The sequence below is a fragment of the Callospermophilus lateralis genome, chromosome 6, assembly GCF_048772815.1.
Source record: "Callospermophilus lateralis isolate mCalLat2 chromosome 6, mCalLat2.hap1, whole genome shotgun sequence".
Classification (NCBI taxonomy): domain Eukaryota; kingdom Metazoa; phylum Chordata; class Mammalia; order Rodentia; family Sciuridae; genus Callospermophilus; species Callospermophilus lateralis.
Genome location: NC_135310.1, coordinates 56,791,398 through 56,816,098, shown reverse-complemented (window position 1 = coordinate 56,816,098; position 24,701 = coordinate 56,791,398). Strand labels below are relative to the sequence as shown.

General features: G+C 35.4%; 1 protein-coding gene across 2 annotated transcripts in view; it reads left to right on the top strand.

Moving 5' to 3' along the window:
* Positions 1-24,701, top strand: part of Afg1l (AFG1 like ATPase) — a 210,262-nt gene that overhangs the window by 31,934 nt on the left and 153,627 nt on the right. The gene's annotated exons all lie outside the window — the stretch shown is intronic.

Genomic DNA, 24,701 nt, shown 5'->3' with positions numbered 1-24,701 from the left:
CCACACTGTGCTTTGGTAGCTGTCTGTAGATTTCCTCACCTAAGCAAACATCCATCTGGGGAGGGGGGATGCCCACCTCATTTTGTACTCAACCCTAATCTCTTCGGATATTTCATTTGTGAACCTCCCATGCTTGGCATGAGGGAAATACCATAGCATTACTAACCCAGATAAAAACTTTCTATCTTGATCATTCTGTTCAGTTCTACTTTGGTTTTAGAGCTGCTTTTGCCATTTTTTTTTTTTTTTTTTTTTTTTTAGGTCTTTCCTGGCAGGGCACAGCGGCCTACACCTATAATTCCAGCTCCTCAGGAGACTGAGCCAGGAGAAATGCAAGTTTGAGGCCAGTGTTGACAATTTAGTGAGATTTTGACTCAAAATAACAAATAAAAAGAGCTCAGGATGTAGTGTGGTAGAGCAACTCTGGGTTCAATCTCTAGTACTGCTGGGAAAAAAAAAAAAAAAGATTTGACCTTTCTTATATACCATTCAGGGCTTTTCCTATGAGCTTGGAAGTTTCTCTCAGGAGTAGACTGGGAATGTGGCAGACACCATGATTGACCAGTCAGTCCTGCACAATGATTATAGGATATAATGATAAATTATCCTTTTTGATGATGAACCTTTGTTTTCTTGCACTTTCATAAGTTTGTTTATAAGAAAAGAACTTAACATAGATTGCTCATGTTTTACATATCATATGGAATACAGGGAGTCTTCCAAATAAAATAAAAACTTGGTAATAATGGCATAGCCAAGAAAAAACATGTTTTACTTACCTGAAATTTTTTGGTATATGAGAATTCAATTGCTTTTACGAATTCTGTATCATGTTCTATTTCTTGTCCATTTTGGAAATACATTTCTTTTAATTCTTTTTTTATTTTTAAGTTGTAGATGGACATAATACTTTTATTTTGTTTATTTTTTTTTACCTGGTGCTGATGATCGAATCCATTGCCTCACACATGCTAGACAGGTGCTCTACCACTGAGCTACAACCCTGGCCCCTGGAAGTACATTTCTTTTATTCCCCTTTCCTACTCTGTAGCATCCCTAGGGCTTATCTTATATTGGTTAGTGGACTTCCATCCAATCACAAGTAACCTTTGATCATTAATATAGTTTGAATCTAGAATGTCCCCCAAAGGCCCATGTGTTAAAGCCTTGTCCCCTAAAAGGGGGATATCCTAGCCTCTTCTTTTTTTCTCTTTTGCTTTGTTGCCATGGTGTAACTAGACCCCCTCAGAGTTATACTCCTGCCATGAGTTACTCTGCCACTACAGACCCAAAGCAATGGGGTCAATCAGTCAAGGACTGAAATCTTACAAACTGTGAGCCAAAGTAAACATTTTCTCTTCTTGAGTTTATTGATCTCAAGTATTTCCTTAAAGTAATAGGAAGTTGACTATAGTCATTACCTTATCTGGTTATCAATTCAACAATGATAATTTTTTTTTCTTTAAATTGATTAGCTCTTTTAGGTATATTCTCCTATACTTCTACCTTTGATTTCTTTTTTTTTTTTTTCCTACTTTTGACTTCTGACTTGTGTATAATGGACCAGTCTAGTCAGTAACTCTTTTTTTTATTATTTTTTTAAAATATTTTTTTAGTTATACATGGGCACAATATCTTTATTTTGTTTATTTATTTTTATGTGGTGCTGAGGATTGAACCTAGGGTCTCACACGTGCGAGGCGAGTGCTCCACCACTGAGCCACAACCCCAGCCCCAATAACTCTGGTTTTATTGTGTGGTTTAGCTTATATAAATGGAAGATTTGATATGTCAGCTAGAGTTTCAAGTTTCATTAATGAAAGGTCACATTTGTTAAATCCTAGTGCTTATATAAATAAATGTTTAGCAGTTATAGCAGCATCTTTGTGATAGTGTTTGTCCTATAGTTTATGAAGCCCCCCAAATCTTTAAAACATTGAAAAAGACCTAAATATCCAATATAATTTGAGAAAACCACATATATAAAACTTTAATTTTTGATGATTGTAAAGATGACACAGACCATTTCTTTTGAAATTAAATAAGTATTTGCCAGTTATACAGAAGATAAATTTGAGCTATTAGGTTTTCTTCCTCCCTCCCTCTCTTCCTTCATTCCTTTCCTTTTACCCCTTGTAGTGACTGAATCCAGAGGTGCTACATCCCCAGCCCTTTTTATATTTTTTTATTTTGAGGCAGGATCTTTTTAAGTTGCTGAAGCTGCTTCAAAAGTCTATCTTCCCATCTCAGCCTCCTGAGTTGCCCAGAATGGGGTGTGGCTATTAGATTTTCTAGTAATAGAAGAACTTTATTTGTAGTATTCTTAATTCTGTAAGATTTATGATTTTATGAACTTTGATTTTGGTTTTAATGTAGATGTTTAAACATTCATTATGGTGGACTTATTTTTTTCCCCATGATAGTCCTAAGGAACTTTTTATAAGCTTAAGCTATTGAAACAAAATATCTCCTTCACAAAATGCTGGATTTATAATTAATTAGAAAAGTTCATTGCAAAATATTTGGCTGCCTTTACCTATTTACATAACGATGTTTTCTCTAGTAAACATTTGAAGAAGTTATGAACAGATGACTATGCCATATGAGCAAAAACTGTGAAGAACAAACATTTATGGACACTTTTGTTATCAAATAAAACATACAGCCAGGTTAATCTGACACATTTACTGTATGCATAATTGTTATTGTGCTATGAGGTAATTAGGCATAAATGGTAAGTAGTTCATGTAAATCACTATAATTAGAATTACTTTTACACAGCCAAATCAAGCATTTCTAGAGTCAGGGAGGGAGGAATTAAATGGAGTATGGAGCTACTCTGCAAATCTCTATTTCCATTAATCAGGGATATGCAAGCAGCCAGGTCTTTTCATCTCTTTTACCTCATAGTATATTTGTAAGGAAGTGAAATTGGGGGTCAAACTACAGTCACAAATCACATGTCAATGTTTTGGTCAAAGATGAACTGTATGTACAACAGTGGTCTCAAAAGGTAATAAACTAATACTTGAGTGATGCTGTAGTGCACTGTGATGATGTTGGTGTAAACAAACTCACTATGCTGCTAATTGTATAGAAGTATAGCACACCTGGGTGTGGTGGCACAGGCCTATAATACCAGTAGCTTGGGAGGCTGAGGCAGGAGAATTGCAAGTTCAAAGCCAGCCTCAGCAGACCCTAAATTTAGCCAGACCCTGAACAACTTAGTGAGGCCCTGCTTCTAAATAAATAATAAAAAGGGCTGGGGATGTAGCTCAGTGGTAACTCCCCTCTCCATGGATTCAATATCCAGTACCAAAAAGAAAACTAAATAAATAAAACTAGAGCATGTATAATTATGACTGAACCCAGAGTGCTACATCCCCATAATGTTGGATCATGAGAAAGAACTATTACTGATTTTCTATATTATACTGTGCTTTTTATTGTTTAGAGTTCTCTCCTACTTAAAAAAAATAGTTTACTAATAAAGCAGCATGCCATGTTCCAGTGTCAACAGTCTCATACATTTCATGTTTACTGAGTCTCTTGATCACATCAAGAGGCATGTTGAATGATTGACCTTTGTCTTCTGGATTTGTATAAGAATTCTCTCTGGGGCTGGGGATGTGGCTCAAGCGGTAGCGCGCTTGCCTGGCGTGCGTATGGCCCGGGTTTGATCCTCAACACCACATACAAACAAAGATGTTGTGTCAGCCGAAAACTAAAAAATAAATATTAAAAATATTTCTCTCTCTCTCTCCTCTATCTCTCTTTAAAAAAAAAAAGAATTCTCTCTGATAATCACAGCAATGAAATCACCTATGATACATTTCCTAAATTGAATCTCCTTTGTCAAGCAGTACGTGATTGTTTATTGCTTTTTGAGAATTAATACATTCCACCCATTTAAACTCTGAAATTTGAGAACAGAGTGCACTGGACCTGTTTCAGACTCCAGAATAATTAATCATTGTATTCAATCACATCTTAAGTATTGTCATGGTTCCAAAAGGTGAAATTGTGCCATCAACATAGATGAGAATATCTTTAATAATGTGCCCTCCCTTTCTTCTTTCCTCACTCCCTTCCTTCTTCCCTCCCTCCCTCCCTTCCTTTTTTTTTTTTTTTTTGGTGTGGAAATTGAACTCAGGAGCATTCCACCTGAGTTATATAACCATCCCTTTTTTTAAAAAATATATTTTTATTTATTCTAATTAGTTATGCATGACAATAGAATGCATTTTGACACATCAAACATAAATGGAGTATAAATTCTCATTCATCTGGTTGTACATGATGTAGATTTACATATGTCATACAATCGTATATGGACATAGTGTAATAATGTCCAATTCATTCTACTATCATTCCTATACCCATGCAACCTCCCCTCCCTTCAATCCCCTTTTTCTATTAAAAAATACCTCTATTCTCCCCCTACTATTGTGAATTAGTATCTGCGTATCAGAGAAAACATCTGGCCTTTGGTTCTTTAGAATTGGGTTATTTCACGAAGCATAATATTCTCCAGTTCCACCCATTTACCAAAATGCCATAATTTCATTTTTCTTTAAGGCTGAGTAATATTCCATTGTGTATATATACCACAGTTTCTTTATATGGAGGGGCACCTAGATTGGGTGAGTTGAGCTGCTATAAACATTGATGTGGCAGCATCACTGCTGTATGTTGATTTTAAGTCCTTTGGGTATAAACCAAGGAGTGAGTGGGATAGCTCGGTCAAATAGTGGTTCCATTCCAAGTTTTCTTAGGAATCTCCATACTGATTTCCATAGTGGTTGTACCAATTCACAGTTCCACCGGCAATGTATGATTGTACCTTTGGCTCCACATCCTCACCAACATTTATTGTTGCTTGTCTTCTCTATGATTGCCACTCTAACTGGAGTGAGATGGAATCTCAGTGTAGTTTTGATTTGCATTTCTCAAATTACTAGAGATGTTGAACATTTTTTCTTATGTTTATTGATTGATTATATTTCTTCTTTGAAGTGTCTGTTCAGTTCCTTTGTGCATTTATTGATTGGGTTATTTGGTTTTTTTTGGTGTTAAGTTTAGTTGTAGATGGACACGATACCTTTATTATTATTTATTTATTTTAATGTGGTGCTGGGGAATGAACCTAGTGCCTCACATGTGTTAGGAAAGTGCTCTACCACTTAGTTACACCTCCAGCCCCTGGTGTTAAGTTTTTTGAGTTGTTTATATATCCTGGAGATCAATTCTCTATCTGAGGTGTGTGTGCTAAAGATTGTTTTCCATTCTGTAAGCTCTCTCTTCACATTATTTTTTCCTTTGCTGTGAAGAAGCTTTTTAGTTTGATTCCATCCCATGTATTGAATCTTTTTTTTTTTTAAAGAGAGAGAGAGAGAGAGAGAGAGAGAGAGAGAGAATTTTATTATTTATTTTTTTTTTTAGTTATCGGCGGACACAACATCTTTGTTTGTATGTGGTGCTGAGGATTGAACCCGGGCCGCACGCATGCCAGGCGAGTGCGCTACCGCTTGAGCCACATCCCCAGCCCCCCACGTATTGAATCTTGATTTTACTTCTTGTGCTTTAGAAGTCTTGTTAAAAAAGTTAGTTCCAAAGCTGACATGGTAAAGATTTGGTCCTACTTTTTCTTCTATTAGGCACAGGGTCTCTGTTCTAATGCCTAAGTTTGATTCACTTTGAGTTGATTTTTTTGGCGGGGTGAGAGATAGGGGTTTAATTTCATTTCCCTGTGTATGATTTCCAGTTTTCCCAGCACCATTTGTTGAAGAGGCTATCTTTTCTCCAATGTATGTTTTTGGTGCCTTTGTCTAATATGAGATAACTTTATTTATATGGGTTTGTCTCTGCCTTCTATTCTGTGCCATCGTTCTACATATCTGTCTTGATGCCAATACCAAGCTGTTTTTGTTACCATGGCTCTGTAGTATAATTTAAGGTATGATATTGTGGTGCCTCTTGCTTCATTTTTCTTGCTAAGGATTGCTTTGGCTATTCTGGGTCTCTTATTTTTCCAAATGAGTTTCATGAGTACTTTTTCTTTTTCTATGAAGAATGTCATTGAGATTTTAATAGAAATTGCATTAAATCTATATAACTCTTTTGGCCTTTTTGACAATGTTAATTCTGCCTATCCAAGAGCATGGGAGATCTTTCCATCTTCTAAGGTCTTCAGTTTCTTTCTTTAGTGTTCTATAGTTTTCATTGTAAAAGTCTTTCACTTCTTTTGTTAGATTGATTCCCAAATATTTTGTTTCTTTTCTGAGGCTATAGTGAACAGGGTAGTTTTCCTAATTTATCTTTCAGTAGATTCATCACTGATGTATGGGAATGCATTTGAATTATGAGTTTCTGCTACTTTGCTGAATTTATTTATTAGTTCTAGAATGTTTCTGGTGGAATTTTTTTGTATCTTCTGAATATGGAATCATTGTCATTGTGACAGTTGGAGTTTTTCTTTTCCTATTTGTATCCCTTTAATTTATTTCTTTTAATTGTTCTAGCTAGAATTTCAAGGACAATGTTGAATAATATTGGTAAAAGAGGGCATCTCTGTCTTATTCCAGTTCTTAGAGGTAATGCTTTCAATTTTTCTCCATTTAGAATCATGGCCTTGGGTTTAGCATACATAGCTTTTACAATGTTGAGGTATGTTCTTACTATCCCTAGTTTTTCTAGTGTTTTGAACATGAATCAGTGCTGTATTTTGTCAAATGCTTTCTGTGCATCTATTGAGATGGTCATATGATTCTTGTCTTTAAATTTATTGATGTGATGAATTAGGTTTATTGATTTCCACGTATTGAACCAATTTTGCATCCCTGGGATAAACCCACTTGATCATGTGCACTGTTTTTAATAATATGTTTTGTATGCAATTTGCCAGAATTTTATTGAGAATTTTTGCATCTATGTTCATCAGGGATATTGATCTGAAATTTTCTTTCCTTCGTGTTTGGTTTTGGTATCAGATTGATACTAGCTTCATAGAATGAGTTCTCTCCTTTTCTATTTCATGGCATAATTTGAGAAGTATTAGTGTTAATTCTTCTTGTAGGTCTTGTAGAACTCAGCTGAGAATCCATCTGGTCCTGGACTTTTCTTAGTTGATAGGCTTTTTAAAAAAAAAAATTTTTTTGGTGGTGCTGTGGATTGAACCCAGGGATTTGTGCGTGCGGCAAGCACTCTACCAACTGAGCTATATCCCCAACCCTTAGTTTGTAGGCTATTGATGGCATTTTCTATTTCATTGGTTGAGCTTGATCTGTTCAAATTGTATATGTCCTCCTGGTTCAGTCTAGGTTGTATGTCTCTAGAAATTTGTCAATGTCTTCAAGATTTTCTATTTTATTGAAGTATAGATTTTCAAAATTGTTTCTAATTATCTTCTGTATTTCAGTAGTGTCTGTCATGATATTTCCTTTTTCATCATGAGTTTTTTTCCATTTCTCTTCATTAGCAGAGATTTGTTCTTCTTTTATAGGCCTTTGAGATATAATGCTGGGTCTTTTATTTGTTGACTTTCTATTCTTTTAATGAATGAGCTCAATGCAATGAACTTTCCTCTTAGCACTGCCTTCTTTGTATCACAGAGATTTTGGTATGTTGTATTACTATTCTCATTTACCTCTAAGTACTTTTTTATTTCATCCCTGATTTCTTCTGTTATCCATTCATCATTCAATAGCTTATTATTTAGTCTCCAGGTGTTAGAGTACCTTCTATTTTTTATCATTGATTTCTAATTTCATTTCATTATGATCTGATATCTGATGAAGGGTATTATCTCTCTCTCTCTCTCTCTCTCTTTTGTATTTGCTGAGAGTTGCTTTATGGCATAAGACATGATCTATTTTACAGAAGAATCCATGTGCTGCTGTGGAGAAAGTGTATTTGCTCATTGATGGATGGAGTTTTCTATATATGTCTGTTAAGTCTAAATTATTGATTTTATTATTTAGTTCTAGAGTTCTAAAGTTTGTTTAGTTTTGTTTGGAAGATCTATCCAGTAGTGAAAGAGGTGTGTTAAAGTCACTCAATATTATTGTGTTGTGATATGTTCGATTCTTGAAGTTGAGAAGGGTTTGTTTGATGTACATAGATGTTTCATTGTTTGGGACATAAATATTTATGATTGTTATGTCTTGTTGATGTATAATTCCCTTAAGCAGTATTCAATGTCCTTCTTTGTCCATTCTGATTAACTTTAGCATGAAGTCCACTTTATCTGATATGAAGATAGAGACCCCTGCCTGTTTACGTGACCCATGTGAGTGATATGTTTTTTCCCATCCTTTCATACCTTCAGTCTGGGGATTTCTTTGCCTATGAGGTCATTCTCTTGGATTCAGCATATTGCTGGGTCTTGTTTTTTAATCCAATCTTCCAGTCTTTGTCTTTTGATTGGTGAGTTTAGGCCATTAATGTTCAGTGTTATTATTGAGATATGATTAGTGTTCCTGGTCATTTTGGTTTATTTCTAGTTTTTAATGTGAATTAATTTCTCCTTTGATTGACTATTCATGTAGTATAGTTCTTCCCTTCGCTGGTTTTTACTTTTTTTTTTTTAATTCATCTTCATGGAATATTTTATTGAGAATATTCTGAAGTGCAGGCTTTCTGGTTACAAATTCTTGTTTTGTTTATCATGGAAGGTTTTTATTTCATCTTCAAATCTGAAGCTTAATTTTGCTGGATATAGAATTCTTGGTTGATATCCATTTTCTTTTAGAGCTTGGTATTTGTTATGCCAGTATCTTCTAGATTTGAGGGTCTGAGTTGAGAAATCAGTTGAGATCCATATTTGTTTCCCCTTTTATGTAGTCTGATATTTTTTTTATTGCAGCCTTTAAAATTCTGCCCTTATTCTATATGTTAGGCATTTTCATTATTATATGCCTTGATGTGGGTCTGTTGTCTTGCACATATGGGATCCTGTAAGCCTTTTTTATTTGATTTTCCATTTCATTCATTAGATTTGGGAAATTTATGATATTATTTCATTGAAAAGATTGTGCATTCATTGATTTGTTTCTCTGTGCCTTCATCTATCCCAATGAATCTTAAATTTTATCTTTTCAGGTTATTTTTTAATTCTTGGAAGTGCTGTTTATGGTTCTTAACATCTTCTCTTCATGATCAACTCTGTTTTCAAGATTATATATTTTGTCTTCATTGTCTGAGGTTCTTTCAAGTGGTCTAGTCTGTTTGTGATGCTTTCTATTGACTTTTTAATTTTTTTCCCTTTCATTTCAAGGATTTCTGTTTGTTTTCATAATTTCTCTTTATTGAAGTTATCTTTTGCTGTCTGTATTTGCTCTCTTACATCATCCTTTACTTAGCAGATCAGTTTAACTTCTAAACTCCCTCTCTGACATTTCTTCCACTGTGGTGTTGATGGATTCTGTTACTGGAGTATCTTGGTTTGCTTGGGGGTATTTGTTTCCTTGCTTTTTCATGTCGTTTGTGTGTCTACCCATCTAACAGTATGGATCTGAGGCAATAGAGCTTCTACCCTGTGGACTTATAGTGTCCCTGAGGTTTTCAGTACCTTACTTGCAGAGAAGCTGCCTGTCTGCTTTCTTGTTTCACACCACAGAGCAGCCAGGAATGTGACCTTCTCTATTATGCCATCTTAGGCCTCTCCCCCAGCCCTTTTTATTTTGAGACAGAGTCTTGCTTAGTTGCTATGGCTGGTCTCGAACTTGTGATCCTTCTGCCTCATCCTACTGAGCTGTTGTGATTCAAGTTGTGCACCACTGCCCCCTACTTTAATAAGTTCTTTTAAATGAATTTAAAAAACTATTAGTAATGTTTAGGGTTGAAATTTCTATCTGTCCTTAATAGTCAAAGCTTACTATGCTGGTTAAGGCAGCAGAATGATCATAAAGAGGCATCAGTGCTGTGGATTCTATGCTGAGGTTATCGTCAGGTCTCCTTTATCTATAAAGGACAAGTAGTCAGTGTTTTCAGACTTGTGAACCATGTGATCTCTGTTACAACTATTCAGTTCTATCACTGTTGTCAAAGAAGCCATAGGCAGTAATAATAAATATGGTCCAGTAAAACTTTGTTTATAAAAACAAGTGTCAGGCGGGATTTGGCCTACAGGCCATAATTTGCTGACCCTTTTTCTAGATGATTGCTATGTGACTAGATTTGAGGGTTGGTATGAGACTATTAATTGTATTTTTGGTTCTACTTGAATTGTACCTAGTCTAGCTTTCAGATTAATATCCCTTTCCTGCCTGTATCCCTGCCTCTAATCAACGGAACTATTCACTGTTCTATTATATAGAGAAACACATATAGAGACAAAATAGAAAGTCTAGAACATACATAGTAACTTTGCATATAATCAAGTTGATATTGAATATCAGTGGGAAAAGGATGGTTTACTTAATAAATGAGGATGGGATGGATCACTGATCATCTATATGAAGAGTAAAATAAAATCAGGTACTCTCTTCTTTAAGCATAAAAATAAATTACATGGAATTAATTTCTTAAAGTGAAACAATAAATTCTTGAAGAAAATATAGAGGAATAACTTTATCAACTTGGAAAAAAGAAGAATTTCTTATAAGATACAAAAGTCTAAATTATAAAGGTAATAACTGATACTTTAGACTATATTAAAATTTAAAACTTCTGGGCTGGGGCTGTGGCTTAGTAGTAGAGAGCTTGCCTAGCATGTGTGAGACACTGGGTTTGAATCTCAGCACCATATAAAAGATAAATAAAATAAAGATATTGTGTTCATCTACAACTAAAAATATTTTTTAAAATTTTAAATTTCTAGTCAACACAAGGTACCTCAGAAAAAATATGGCAGACCACAGATTGAGATAAAATATTTGAATAAAAAACAGTTAACTGTGAGTTGCTATCTACAACCCAGCATTATATAAATAATTTCAGTATTGTTTTTGTAATAACAGACTATTAAACTAAAAATAATACTATCTGGAGAATATAAAATGTAAATAATGTACTCAATAAATTAGTATTTAAATAAAATTTCCTTTTTTTTTTTTTGTGGTACCTGGGATTGAATCCAAGGGCACTTAACAACTGAGCTATATCAACAGCCCTTTTAATTTTTTAGTGTGAGATAGGGTCTCTCTAAGGTGCTTAGGGCCTCGCTAAGTTGCTGAGGCTGGCTTTGAACTTGCAATCCTCTGCCTCAGCCTCCTAAATTGCTGGGATTTCAGTCATGTGCCATCATGCTCAGCTTAGTTTTCCCTTTTTCAGTGATTTCTTTCTTTCTTTTTTTTTTTTCATAAAATTTATTTCAGCCTGAAATTCAGAGTTGTACTCATTGACCTCTTTTCCAGTTGCCTTCACACTTGTTATTCCTGATGATTCTTTATGAAGTTGGCATCTTTGAGGATTTCTCTAGGAAATCATATTCTCTTTTAACAATATTAAGCTTTTCAAGAATTAGATATTTTCCTTCAGTGAGCTTCTTACGTTAAATAATAAACTGATTTTGCTTTATACAATTTTTTTTCCTGGTACTGAGACTTGAACCTAAGGGCACTCTATCACTCAGCTATATCCCTAGCCCTTTTATATTTATTTTGAGACAGGATTTTGTTAAGTTGCTCAGATTGCCCTCGAATTGTGGACCTAGTGCCTTAGTCTCCTGAGTTGCTGTGATTATAGCCATGTGCCACCACACCCATCCTACAATTGGATTTTTAATTGAGTGGGAACCTCTACTCTAATAAAGAGAACTATAAAACTGAGCAATCTACACCTGTTCATCTCCTATAGCATGTGTGGGTATAAGGACTTAAATGCATGTTTCAGGCCATAATGCCACAACCATCTATAGCTTCTCCAGTAGAAACCTCAGCGTATCCCTTAGTCCATAACCCCTCATGACACTGTGAACCACTATAGGATGTCCCCACTTGCCTTTACCCCACTTACCCACAAAAACCCCTACAGTGTTTCTCTCTGGATCTAGTAGCTAAACACTGGGTTGGTGTCAGTGGAGCAGATATAAATGGGGGTTTCTTGTCCTGTAGTTTCCTCCCATTCAATGCCTTGTCCATACCCTTCTGATCACACCATTCTGCCTCAGAATAAAATATAAACTCATTAGCATGTTCTACAAGGTCCTCAAAAGCCTGGTCCAGTCCCTCTTGCCATCCTCATCTATCACTGTTCTCTGTTTCCATAAAAGCACCAGCTAGGTATGTATGAATATGTAGCAACAAATCTCATCATTATGTACAACTATAATGCACTGATTTTAAAAATGTGAAAAAACAAAAACAAGACATGAGCTGGGAAGAACCACTTGAAGATTCTTGAAAAGACTGGGACCTGGTTTGCTTCTGGGTCTTTGCTAAAGCTCTCCCCCACATCCTTATGTCATGGTCCATCTTGTTTTATCTACTTGATGACCATACATTCCTGGAAACGCTGTCTTCCTTCTGTTGCATATTGCTCCTGTGGAACTCTGCTTACTCCCTGGAATAAAGTAGGTGCTCAATGTTTAATTCATACTTGTAGAATGAATGGAAGAGTCACAAAATAATTCTCTACTGACTGAAGGCAGGTGTAGTGACTGTGGGCCTATCCATGCGTCTATGTGAGAGTGTAGGTGTCTCTGTGAGTTTTGTATCCATATGTCTCCCAGTGAATGTGTCTGTAGTCTCATTCCCTCCTCAGCATCAGTTTTTAGCTAATCCAGAAGATGCTTGGAACACCAGTTTAGTGTTTCCAATTCAGAACCTCAACAGAATTCAGAATGAGGGATATTTTCAATATCTTTGTTTTGTTGGGTTCCTGATCGTTTTTTGAGGATTATGTTTGTGTACTGGACATCCCATTGTGTACTGGACATTCCAATTTTTCTTCCAACTTTTTATTTTGTAAACTATCCACAATATACCTAGAAGTGGACTGGGGTAGACCTGACCCAGCATAACTTCACTTAAGCTAGGACAGAATCAGAATATCAGGAGTAACACAACATGGGAGGATTTGCTAGAGAAATTGCCTCTTGTCGTTTGTCTCCCACTGGCACCTATGTGTACTTACAAGTGTTTGCTGCTTGAATGCATGAGGAATTAAAAAGTCATTTGCATCTTCAGATTCAGAGATAATCAGAGCTTGAGCCATTTCTTGTGTTAGTTGTTGTAGAGTTTTAAAGCCCCCTTGATTCAGATACTTAAAAAGGCTTAATTATACTTGTAAACTGAATAAATTGATGTACTTTAGGTTAGGAGGGGTTCTTTTGAAAATCAGCTAAAGGCATTTAAGGATTCTTCATTTAAAGAGAATTTATGGATGCTAACATATAGTTCAGTTTCTTAGTTTTTAAAGATCTTAGAAACCTGAAGTGATCTACTTTTATCAAAAAGTAGTCCATGTTGTGGATGATATAATGCCAGTTTTAAAAAGATATAATTATGCTCAGCATTCCAGCTGGAATCATTGTCTCTGATTCTATCGTTTTGGGAGATAATAATGCAATGGTGGGGGGGGGTGAGTGGAGAGAAACAGGAAAAGTAGTATTCTTGCATTTTAAACAAATTGAAAACAACACTTTTTATCTTAACAGTACCACCCTTATTATTGAATTGTCCTAATGGAAATTATGTGGAATAGCAGGTGGAGAGTAACCCAGAAAGGCAGAGACCATGCTATTTTATTTATAACTTTGATGAGAATCATCTTGGATAATTTTTTAATGTTGGATTTCTTTTTTTTTTTTTTTGTACCAGGAATTGAACCCAGGGGCACTTAATCACTGAGGCATATCCGCAGCCTTTTTAATATTTTATTTAGAGACAGGGTCTTGATGAGTTGTTTAGGGTCTTGTTAAGTTCCTGAGGCTGGCTTTTAACTCACAACCCTCCTTCTTCAGCCTCCCAAGGTACTGGGATTATAGGCGTATGCCCCGCCCCCCACCTGGCTAATGTTGGAATTTTATTTTTTTAAAATTTTATTTATTTATGTATTTATTTTTAAATATTTATTTTATTTTAGTTGTCGGCAGACACAACATCTTTGTTTTGTATGTGGTGCTGAGGATCGAACCCGGGCCGCACGCATGCCAGGCGAGCGCGATACCGCTTGAGCCACATCCCCAGCCCCTGTTGGAATTTTAAAACCAGAGAGAATGACAAGCAAAGTTAAAGTCATAAAAGGGAGATACGTGGAATAATGATTTTAGTGTCAGCAGTTAAAATAATAGTTTTGATAACAGTTTTGAAAGCAAATACCTAGAATCTAAATATTCAGATATTTTTGAATAGTTTCAGATTTAGTTCAAAAGTAATATAATAGTCACTTTTCCAATTTTTCTCCTAACTATTTATTTTGTAAACTATCCACAATATACCTAGGTCCACTGATGAGTGACATTTTGCCACATTCGTTTTATCTCCTTTCTAAATATATATATTTTTAAACATTTACAAGTTGCAATATTATAAAACTTAACCCCTAAAAACATCCTCTGCATCTTCTAACAAGGTCATTTTCCTCCATAACTATCTTAACATCATCACATTTAAGAAATTTAACACTCATTTCATAATATTATCTAAAATAGGATTGCTACATTTAGCAAATAAAAATACAAGATGCCCTAATAAATATGAATTTTAAATAAATAACAGTTTTTTAGTATATGCATGTATCGTGCAATATTTATATATATATATATATATATATATATATATATATATATATATATATATATAAATAAATAAATTATTTGATGTTAATCTGAAATTTGTATTTTCTGGGCATCCTATATTTTAATCTGGCAATCCTAACATTAAACCCACTTTCAAATTTCTCCAATTGTCTCAAAAAAAGTTTTTTTTTAATCTTATTTTTTTTTTGGTGGGGTTCTTTTTTATGTCTTTTTTGGAACTGGGGGTCAAACCCAGGGCTTTGCGAATACAAGGCAGACGATTTGCCACTGAGCTACATCCCAGCCCAATTGTCTCAAAAATTGCATGTGTGTGTATGTGTGTGTGTGTGTGTGTGTGTATGTGTGTGTGTGTATGTACCAGGATCCACTTTGCATTAGATTTTGCCTCATACAATTTTGATAGAATAGTGATTGGATATTACTTTAAAAATATAAACCCTTTTGTCCCAAAGATTCTTTGTATGAGGAATTGGCTTTTACATATATAAGATTCAAAACATAAATGCTATAGTTTGAATATAATTTGTCCCCACTAAAATTTGTCTTGGGCACTCTTGTCCCTCTCGGTATGCTGCACCGGGAGTTCTGAGTTTTTAATCTCAGTTTCCTTTTTAATAAAATTTCTGCTTGCTTGCTTAACAAAACAAAAAAACCAAAACAAACAAAATTAGGGTTGGACATTACTCCTCAATGTAGTAGTTGTATTGGGAGGTGAGGCCTAGTGTAATGTGTTTGGGTTACAGGATAAAGTCTATGAATAGATTGAGGTGGGTCGGGAAGAGAGTGAATTCTTGCTCTCTGGATTAGTTACTGCCAGAGAGAGAGAGAGTATATTATAAAGTAAGTTCAGTTTTCTTGGGTTTCTTTTGCTGCCTCTCTTGCCCATTTGCTCTCTCTTCCTCATGTTTTACTTGCTCTTCCACCATGATGCCTTCATCAGATACCAACACCACGCTTTCTGATTTCTGGAATCATGAGCCCTTTTAAAAAATAGGTTTTCCTGTCTCACGTGTTCTGTTACACAATAGAAAATGGACTTAGACAATAAATTTTTACTAAATTTAGTGGTTTGTAGAGCAGTCTTGAGTTGTTTATTTCCCAAATCACCAAACGTTTAACAGTGAGATCCCAAACATTAGTATATTTCCTTATTGGACATTAGCCAGTATAGTCATATTGTTTTAAAAAATTTAATGACTTTATTTTGACACTTGCTTTTCCTGTCATCCTCTTTTGAGATAGGTTATTACAGAAAGTCTGCTAAAATTCAGGATACTTTTTGATTAGATATTGTCTTTTGGTTGTAATGAGATGGGAATTTCAAAACCAATCAAAGGCTTTAACAACCCTATTAAATAACAGTGCTAAACTACATCTAGATTTTTTTCCTTTTTCTTTTCTTTCTTTCTTTTTGTGGCACTGGGGATTGAATCCAGGATCTCACACAAACTAGGTAAGGACTATACTATTGTGCTATACCCCGAGTCTTTAAAAAAATTTTTCTTTTTGAGATAGTGTCTCACTAAGTTGCCTGAGTAGCTCAGATTACAGGTGTGTGCTACTGGCCCAGCTATATATTTTTCATATTATTTTTATCATTTTACTTTCATGGATTGTGGTAATAATGTACCCTAATTTCCAATTTATTTAAAATGATATATAATTATAAGTATATACGTAATTTATTCTGTCTCCCATCATTAGTCTCCTGTAAGCTCCTTGAAAACAGGAAGTATTTGTTGAGCAATGTATACCCATTACTCTATATAATGCATATTGACATACACACACTTGTTAAGAGATTATAGTCCTTAGCCTAATGCAAAATTCATTCATCTATTCATTCATGTTACTAATGCCAGGCAAAAATGTCCTTGGATATGTGACTTAAGTCTATCTTTTGAGCCTTATATAGCCATTTTGCCCATGCTGGGAACAACATTCTTAACTTATTTTTCCGATTAGAATGTCTTTGTTTTTCCCCCCAGAGTATGACTTATTCTATCATACATATGTCTGCTCAACCTGCAAGTTCACTGTCTATCTCCCTTATGTAATTTTTTTTCTCAGTTCCCTCTTGCAAAGTCAGTTGCTTCCCCTTTTGGTTTCTCTAGGCCCATCTCCAGCCCTCTCTGGTGGAGGTTTGTAACTTTCTTGGCTCACTGCACTTTTAGTGTTATGATTCCCCTAGACTAAAAGAAATGCTTAATGGTTTTGTTTGTTAAATAATTAGGTGCAGCTGGGCATGGTAATGCACATTTCTAATCCTATCGATTTGAAGGCCAATGCAGGAAGATTGCAAGTTCAAGGGCAGCCTAGGCAATTCAGTGAGATCCTGTCTCAAAATAAAAGATAAAAAGGACTGGAGGACATAGCTCAGTGGTAGAGTGCCCCTGAGTTAAATCCCTGGTACAAAAATACACACACACACACATACACACATACACACACACGCTCACACACACACACAAAAGTAATTAGGTACAAACAATTCTTTTCTTCAGAGAACTATAATACCATTAGTAAATTAAGACTCTGCAAAATCCTTCAATAAACTTTTTTTTTTTTGGGGGGGTGGAGAATGGGATGATACTGGGGATTGAATTTAGATATGCTTTTTTACTGAGCTACATTTCCAGCCCTTTTTATTTTTATTTTGAGACAGGTTCTCAATAAGTTGTTTAGGGTCTTGCTAAGTTTCTGAGGCTGGCCTCAAACTTGAGATTCTCCTATCTCAGCTTCCCCTCTGTGAGATTACAGGCTTATACCACTATACCCAGTAATAAAGAACCTTTTAAACTTTGATTTGGTGATTAATTCAGTGTTCTTCCAATTTGAACACATAAGCCTCTTTTACAGTTAGCACTCATAGCAAAATTCTTTTGTAACAAGCTTTGGAAAATTCTTGATTCAGAGGAATGGTTTGATGTGTCTGGCATGTAGTAAGAGCTCAACAAAATGTGTTAGATCCCACTCCCAAATGCACTCACATGTCCTGGATTCTGACTCAAAGACACTGTACCTCTATAAATTTTACGCTGGAGATTCCAGTTTGTGAATATCTCTAGAATCTTATGTTATTTTGAATATCCTTGCTATTAACTACTTTGTATTAAGTCCTGACATATTAAGAATTATTTGAGGTTCTAAAGAAGTGTAAGAAAACAATAGCAATAATTAATGACCAGTCTTGCTCCTTCTATAAGAGACAGCCAAACCATACTTACCAGCTAGAAGATGGATATGGGAAAAAAGAATTACTTATTTATTTTTTTGGTACTGGGATTGAACCTAGGGGTACCCACTGAGACACATTCCTAATCCTTTTTGAGACTGGGTCTCACTAAGTTGTTCAGGGTCTTCCTAATTTGCTGAGGCTGGCTTTGTACTTGTGATCCTTCTGCCTCAGTGTCCCAAGCTGCTGGGATTAGAGGTGTGCACTACTGTGCCTGGCATGATTTAGTCTTTATTTCTTTTAGCAAAAAGAGCCTTAAGCATTGAGACTTAGAATAACTAGAATATTTTTAGATATTAGCAAAAATCTTTTCTCTCTTGAGAATAGATAAATTCTCATAAATATTTATCTTAGGCCAGTAACATGGCTCAGTGAAGTATATATTAAGCATTAGTTAGGCTTTGAACTTGTGATCCTCGTGCCTCAACCTTATGTGTCACCATGCCCAGTATGGGAGGGGATTTTTTTTTTTTTTTTTTTTTTGTACTGGGAATCACTGAGCCATGTTCCCAACCCTTTTTATTTTTGAGACAGAGTCTGACTAATTTGCTGAGGCTGGCCTTGAACTTGCGGTCCTCCTGCAAGTCTTCTTAGTCGCTGGAATTACAGCTATGTGCCACCATGCCTGGCTCAACACTTGTTTTTGAGTGTTGGAAGGGGAGGCAAAACTTTACTTCTCTAGCTGCACCTAAATTTTTTTACATAAAACAGATTAAAGTGAGAAGAGAGTATGGAGATTTTCGTATGTGCATTAAAACCTTCACAGGAAAATGAAGATCCCAAAAGCATAAATTCCCAAGAGCTTACATACTAGGGTGAACTGAGTAGAAATTAAATTGGTTACTAAAATATATGGGAAATAACTAGAATATTTAAGAATACTAAAGAAAAATAGGAATTATTTTTGAAAGTCTATTTGTATAGATTTCTTCTGGCCTCAACTCCCATCTTTGGTGATAAGAATGTTTCTTTTCTCCTGGAATAGATGGCATGTTTCACACAGCAATTTTATGTCTTGATTTTTCACAAAGAAGAAAAAAGTTAGAGTACTTTTCTTCTACCTACTGTTTTCCCAAGTGCTTTTAACTCAAAATAATCTTTATGCCAAAATGACATATTTTGGAGTGGCAGATTCTGTCAGCCATCAGTGTCTACTGTATGTGTTGTCCTGTGGGTGCTGAGGTGATTTAAGACTCTATGCTTGTGGTGCAGTGGCCCTATTATAGTTTAGAATTCAAACTTTAATAGGAAATTTAGAATGTAAAGATATTTGGAATCTTTGAGGGCTGTGTTCTGTTGGCTCCATTCAGTAGGCCCAAAAGACACACTGATAGAATGGAGCTCTACATGCTTGGTGTTGGTCTGAGAAGAGGCTTCTATTATTTTGCCTGAGGGGAGTGGCTAGGGAAGCCTACATGTAGGGGTGCTGTAGAGAGATGTGGGGGGATGGGAGTGGTCGTAACTATTTCACATCAAAATGTTTGCTCATCCCCCGCCCCCTGCCAGGACCTCTTGTTTCTAAGATCTTCAGTCTCTCTAGTGTCCATCCTCAGGGCCTCTTTCTCCCTGGCTGGCTGCTCTGTGAGATCCCCATCTTGCTTCTTAATTAACTCTACTTTGTAAATGTTCTGTCTAACTCTAGTTAGCTGATGTCTCCTCTCTAGTCCTGTCCTCTTTGTACCTTTTTATTCCCTTATCCTTATGGCCAGTGGGTCCCTTGGTAGAGGAACTATTCCACTCTTTTCTAAATCATCCTTTAACAATTTTTCCTATAAAGTTTTATTCCATATTTTGTTCACAGCATCCTTTTTAACAAAAAGGAAAAAAATCATATATATATATATATATTTGGTAACAAATTAAAACAGTATGAAAGAATATACATTTAAAATTACATTGCTCTTGGGGCTGGGATCGTGGCTCAGTGGTAGAGCATTTGCCTAGCTCATGTGAGGCACTGGGTTCGATCCTCAGCACCACATAAAATAAAATAAATAAAATAAAGGTATTATGTCTATCTGTAACTAAAAATTAAAAAAAAAAAACCCAAATTACATTCCTTATCATCTCTGTTTCCTTTCCAGCTGTTTATTCAACCATTTCTCTTTCTTGTTTTTGGTGTGGGGGGATACTGAGGATTGAACTCAGGGACACTTGACCACTGAGCCACATCCCAGCCTTATTTTGTATTTTATTTAGTGACAAGAGTCTCACTGAGTTGCTTAGTGCCTCGTTTTTGCTGAGGTTGACTTTGAATTCCCAATTCTCCTGCTTCAGCCTCCTGAGCCGCTGGGATTATAGGTGTGCGCCACTGTGCCCAGCATCATTCAACCATTTCTTGATCCCTCCAGAAATTTCTAAGCATTTACATGTTCATGTATGTTTGTGTATGCCCACATACCCTTGTTTCTTTCTTATATAATGGAACCATGGCATATCCATTTTTTTGTACTTTATAAACAACAACAGCAACAACAAAACTTTTAACACTTTATCTAGGAGAATATTCCATATTGGGTTTTGTAGTTCTTATAAGAGATACTTTTTTATTCTTAACTTTTTCATATAAATGGTTCATAATTCAACAGTTTTTTAACTTGCATTTTGTCTTTTTCTATAATTCGATAGCTTTTTTAAAAAATATTTTTTTAGTTGTTGATAGACCTTCATTTCTTTATTTCAGTGCTGAGAATCAAACCCAGTTCCTCACACAGTGCTGGGCCAGTGTGCTACCACTGAGTCCAGCCCAGCCCATGTAATTCAATAGCTTTTAATAGTGACCTACTATTCTTCATGTGAATATTCAACATGTTCTGTTAATGGATTACACACGTATCTTAGTGAACACATATGGGCTATTCTAAGGATAAATTTCTAGAAATAAAGTTGTGCAGTTAAAAGTATATGTGCTTTACATTTTGATTGACAATTGACAGATTGCCTTCAAAATATTGCAACAATTCCTATTCTTGCCAGTGTATGTGCTTGCCCATTTCCCCTACATCTTTGATAATTTTATGTCCTCTCAGACTTTTAGGCTTTTGTGATGACAATGTTTTAGTTTTATTTTAAATCACACTTTTTTTTTTTTATTGTGGATATAGTTAAGTAGTCTTTCAAGTGTTTAAGCCATTTGCATTTGTTTTTCTTATTGATTTATAAAAGCTCTTTGTTTATTAAAAATTAACTCTCATCTATAGTGTTGCAATGTTTTCACCATTTATTCTTTTCCTTTTTACTTTGGCTAGTGTTTTTTAAAATAGAAAGTTTTAATTTCACTTTTTAAAAAAATATTTATTTATTTATTTTTTGGTGGCACAATATCTTTATTTTATTTTTATGTGGTGCCTCGCGCATGCCAGGCCAGCGTGCTACCACTTGAACCACAACCCCAGCCCCGAATTTTACTTCTTAAAATCTATCTTTTCCTTTATTGTTTCTGGGTTTACATCTTGCTTATAAGACATTATACATCAATATTGTACAAATAAGCATTAAGACAGTGAAGATTACAAGGAAAGAAAAATACAATTTGATGGACCATGACTCATCTATGAAATCTAGACATTGACAGAAGGTTAGACAGAAGAGGAATTTCTTCCTTTGTCATAGATGGGAGGAAGGAAAGGATGGGTGTGGTAATGGGTAGGATTGCAATTTTGTAGAGAACGGTGAAAGAGTTCCAACCCAATGCCTTCTGTTTTCTCTTTATAAAGAAATAGGAGACATTTTCTGAAAGTGTATGTTAGTGTGAAGTGAGCTGAAAAGATTCTACAGACAAGGTGGTAAGCTAACCAGGGAAACAGAATTGTTGACGATAGGAAGGCCCTTTTAAGAGGGGTATGAGACTTTTCTAGCAATCTTGGTGGAGGTGATAGGAGGGGAGATATCTTAGTGTAAGGTTTTTTTCTACTTTTAGCTATTCTTCCATCATTTATTTATGATTATATTATATGTAGTTGAGAGTACATTTGATTCTTTGGAACTTATTCACAATTCCTTTATGGCTTAATATATGGACTACAGTTGAAATTGTACCATGTGTTCTTGAACATATTCTTGATTTCTTGGGTGTAGAGTTTATATAAATGTAAAATTGCTTGATCTTACAATGTGTTGTTCAGAGCTTTAGGAGGGGTATGCCAAAGTGAGTGTACTAGGTCTGAGTATAAACAGGTATCCATAACCACATGAAGTTGCAGTCTTCAGTGTGAATGAGTGGGTCTTGTGATTAGGCATACAGAGGTATTCTCTGCTCTGCCCCCAACAGATAAGGAAATACTTGGTTGGAGAGTTAATATGTCTTACATAGGATCACATAGCTAATAAATGAGAGAACCAGAATTTGTACTCAAATCTTTTGGATTCAACTCCAACATTCTTCTGTCCTATCTTTTATATTTGGTGGAGTTAGGTGATAGGTTATTACTGTTTTCCAACATCATCCTTAAACTTATCATCTGCGTGTTCTAGATGGCCATATGATTGGATCCTCATCTCAAAATCATTAGAGAATGTGTCATCATCCCACTTTATAACACCTTAAGATAGAAATAACTTCAGAAAAATTTTATAATTGGTCACTAGAGAAACTTATTTCAGATTTGAGTCTAGTGTGCATTTTGAGAGTTGGAGGTGTATCAGAGTCCTGGCAGGAAACAATTCACAACAGGTGTTTCAAATAAAGACTGAATCAACAGACTGCCAAGATCAGGCTCATGGTGGAACAAAGGATAGCAGAGATGAAGGAGCAGCCTGGTGAGAGCTGTAGTGTAGCCAGAGGGGCCACCTGATGATTCTGAAGGGATGCAGCTATGCTGAGACTTAGCTCTGAAGCAGGGAAAGGACAGAAGAGAAAGACCGGCTCCTTCTTTTTCTGTCTCCCATCTCCTTCAGGTATGTCTGAACCAGCCAGGAACCAGCCATCAGTGTCAGCCTCCTGGGGTACAGAACAGAGAAGACATCTGGGGGAGAGGAGCAGCTGGAGAATAATCAGAGCTGAGGAGCAATGCAAAGGTGGAGTTCATAGTCAGTGGTATAGTTACTTGATTTCTGAGACACAGGATTAAATTATAAGAATTAAAAGATTATAAAAACAATCAAAAAGGAGATTTAATGAAACTAAAAAATGAGGGTAGGTTGTGAGAAAATGTAAATGGGGGGGGGGAATGCAAACGATGTGGGTTCCTGTGTGAACCTGCCTCTCCTTGAAATCACTACCACTAATAAAGAATTTAAACTCATGTACAACCAGAAGAATGAGAAATTATACTCCATTTATGTATGATATGTCAAAATGCATTCTACTGTCATGTATAACTGATTAGAACAAGTGAAAAAAAGAATTTAAGAGCTTCTTTAGCAATCATTTTATAGCCTTCTAAATAGTGTTGCTGTTCTCTATTTGATCGTCTGAGTTTTCCCTTAACATACAGGTTTTAAAATCCCTTAAAATACTTTCAATAATTGTTGGAAGACTGAAAATTTATTAGGAGAAAATTAGCTTGCCTCCCCAAATGAAAAGTCTTAAGAATACAATAGTCTCCACTTATCCATGGTTTCATTTATCTGGGGGTCAACCAAAGTCTGAAAATATTGAAAGGGAAATTATAGAAATAAACAATTTATAAGTTTAAATAGCTTTCTTTAGGGCATATTGCTATAATTTTTCTATATTTATTAGTTATTATTGTTTTCTAATTTATTAGTTAACATGTTCACTGAGAGTCAGCCAGGGCTACTACTATACATAATGTCATTTAGATAGACTGTGTTTAACATTTATTGGTGGAAAAGTATCCACTTTTTTTTAAAGTAAGTATTCAGAAGGCTATCCATTTTGTCCATCAATTTATTTAGGTTAGAATCTGCATTGTGTGCTTGTGTGTATGCATGCGTACATGTTACTGGGGTTTGAACCCAGGGCCTCACTCATTAGGCAAGTGCTCTTCCATTGAGCTAGCCCCTTTAAACATTTCTACATGCCCTTGTAAACATTCTGTTCTACAGCCCCAGCCCTTTTAAAGGTTTTTTGTTTTTTAAATTTTGACGTAGAGTCTCTTTAAGTTGCCAAGGCTCGCCTCAAATTTGCGATTTTCTTGTCTTGGGTATCTAAGTAGTTAGAATTACAGGCAAAATATGCATCTTAAACAATATTCATGTCATATTAAGTTACTGTGATCTGAGGATCTTCTTTGGTGCTAGATGACAGAGTCTGTCATTTTCTAAATATTCCTATAAAATAAATATAACATAAATTCTGCATGTAAGATAGAATATTATCAAAGTACCCGTTCTTTTTTTAATATTTATTTTTTAGTTGGACACAATACCTTAATTTTGTTTATTTATTTTTTATGTGGTGCTGAGGATCGAACCCAGGGCCTCAGGCGTGCTAGGCGGGCGCTCTACTGCTGCTGAGCCACAACCCCAGCCTGCAAAAAGTACCCTTTCTAAAATATATTGAATTATTGAGTGGGAAAAAGAGAAGATAGGATCATGGGTTCTACTCTTTTTTTTTTTTTAACCAGCACTGATTTTTTCACTTTGCCATCTTACTCCCCCTCCACTTTTTTTTTGCCTAAACTTCCTTTATTCAAAGTATATTAATTATATCATGTGAACAGTACTAGAGTAAAACCATTCCTTCAACGGTTCCTGCAAAATATATTTCAAAGAATTATGAGTTGCCATGATGTTCCCTGTTACCTAATACAGAATGTTGCTTTCAAAAGATTTCCATACAAAGAATATGCTCAGAGATTA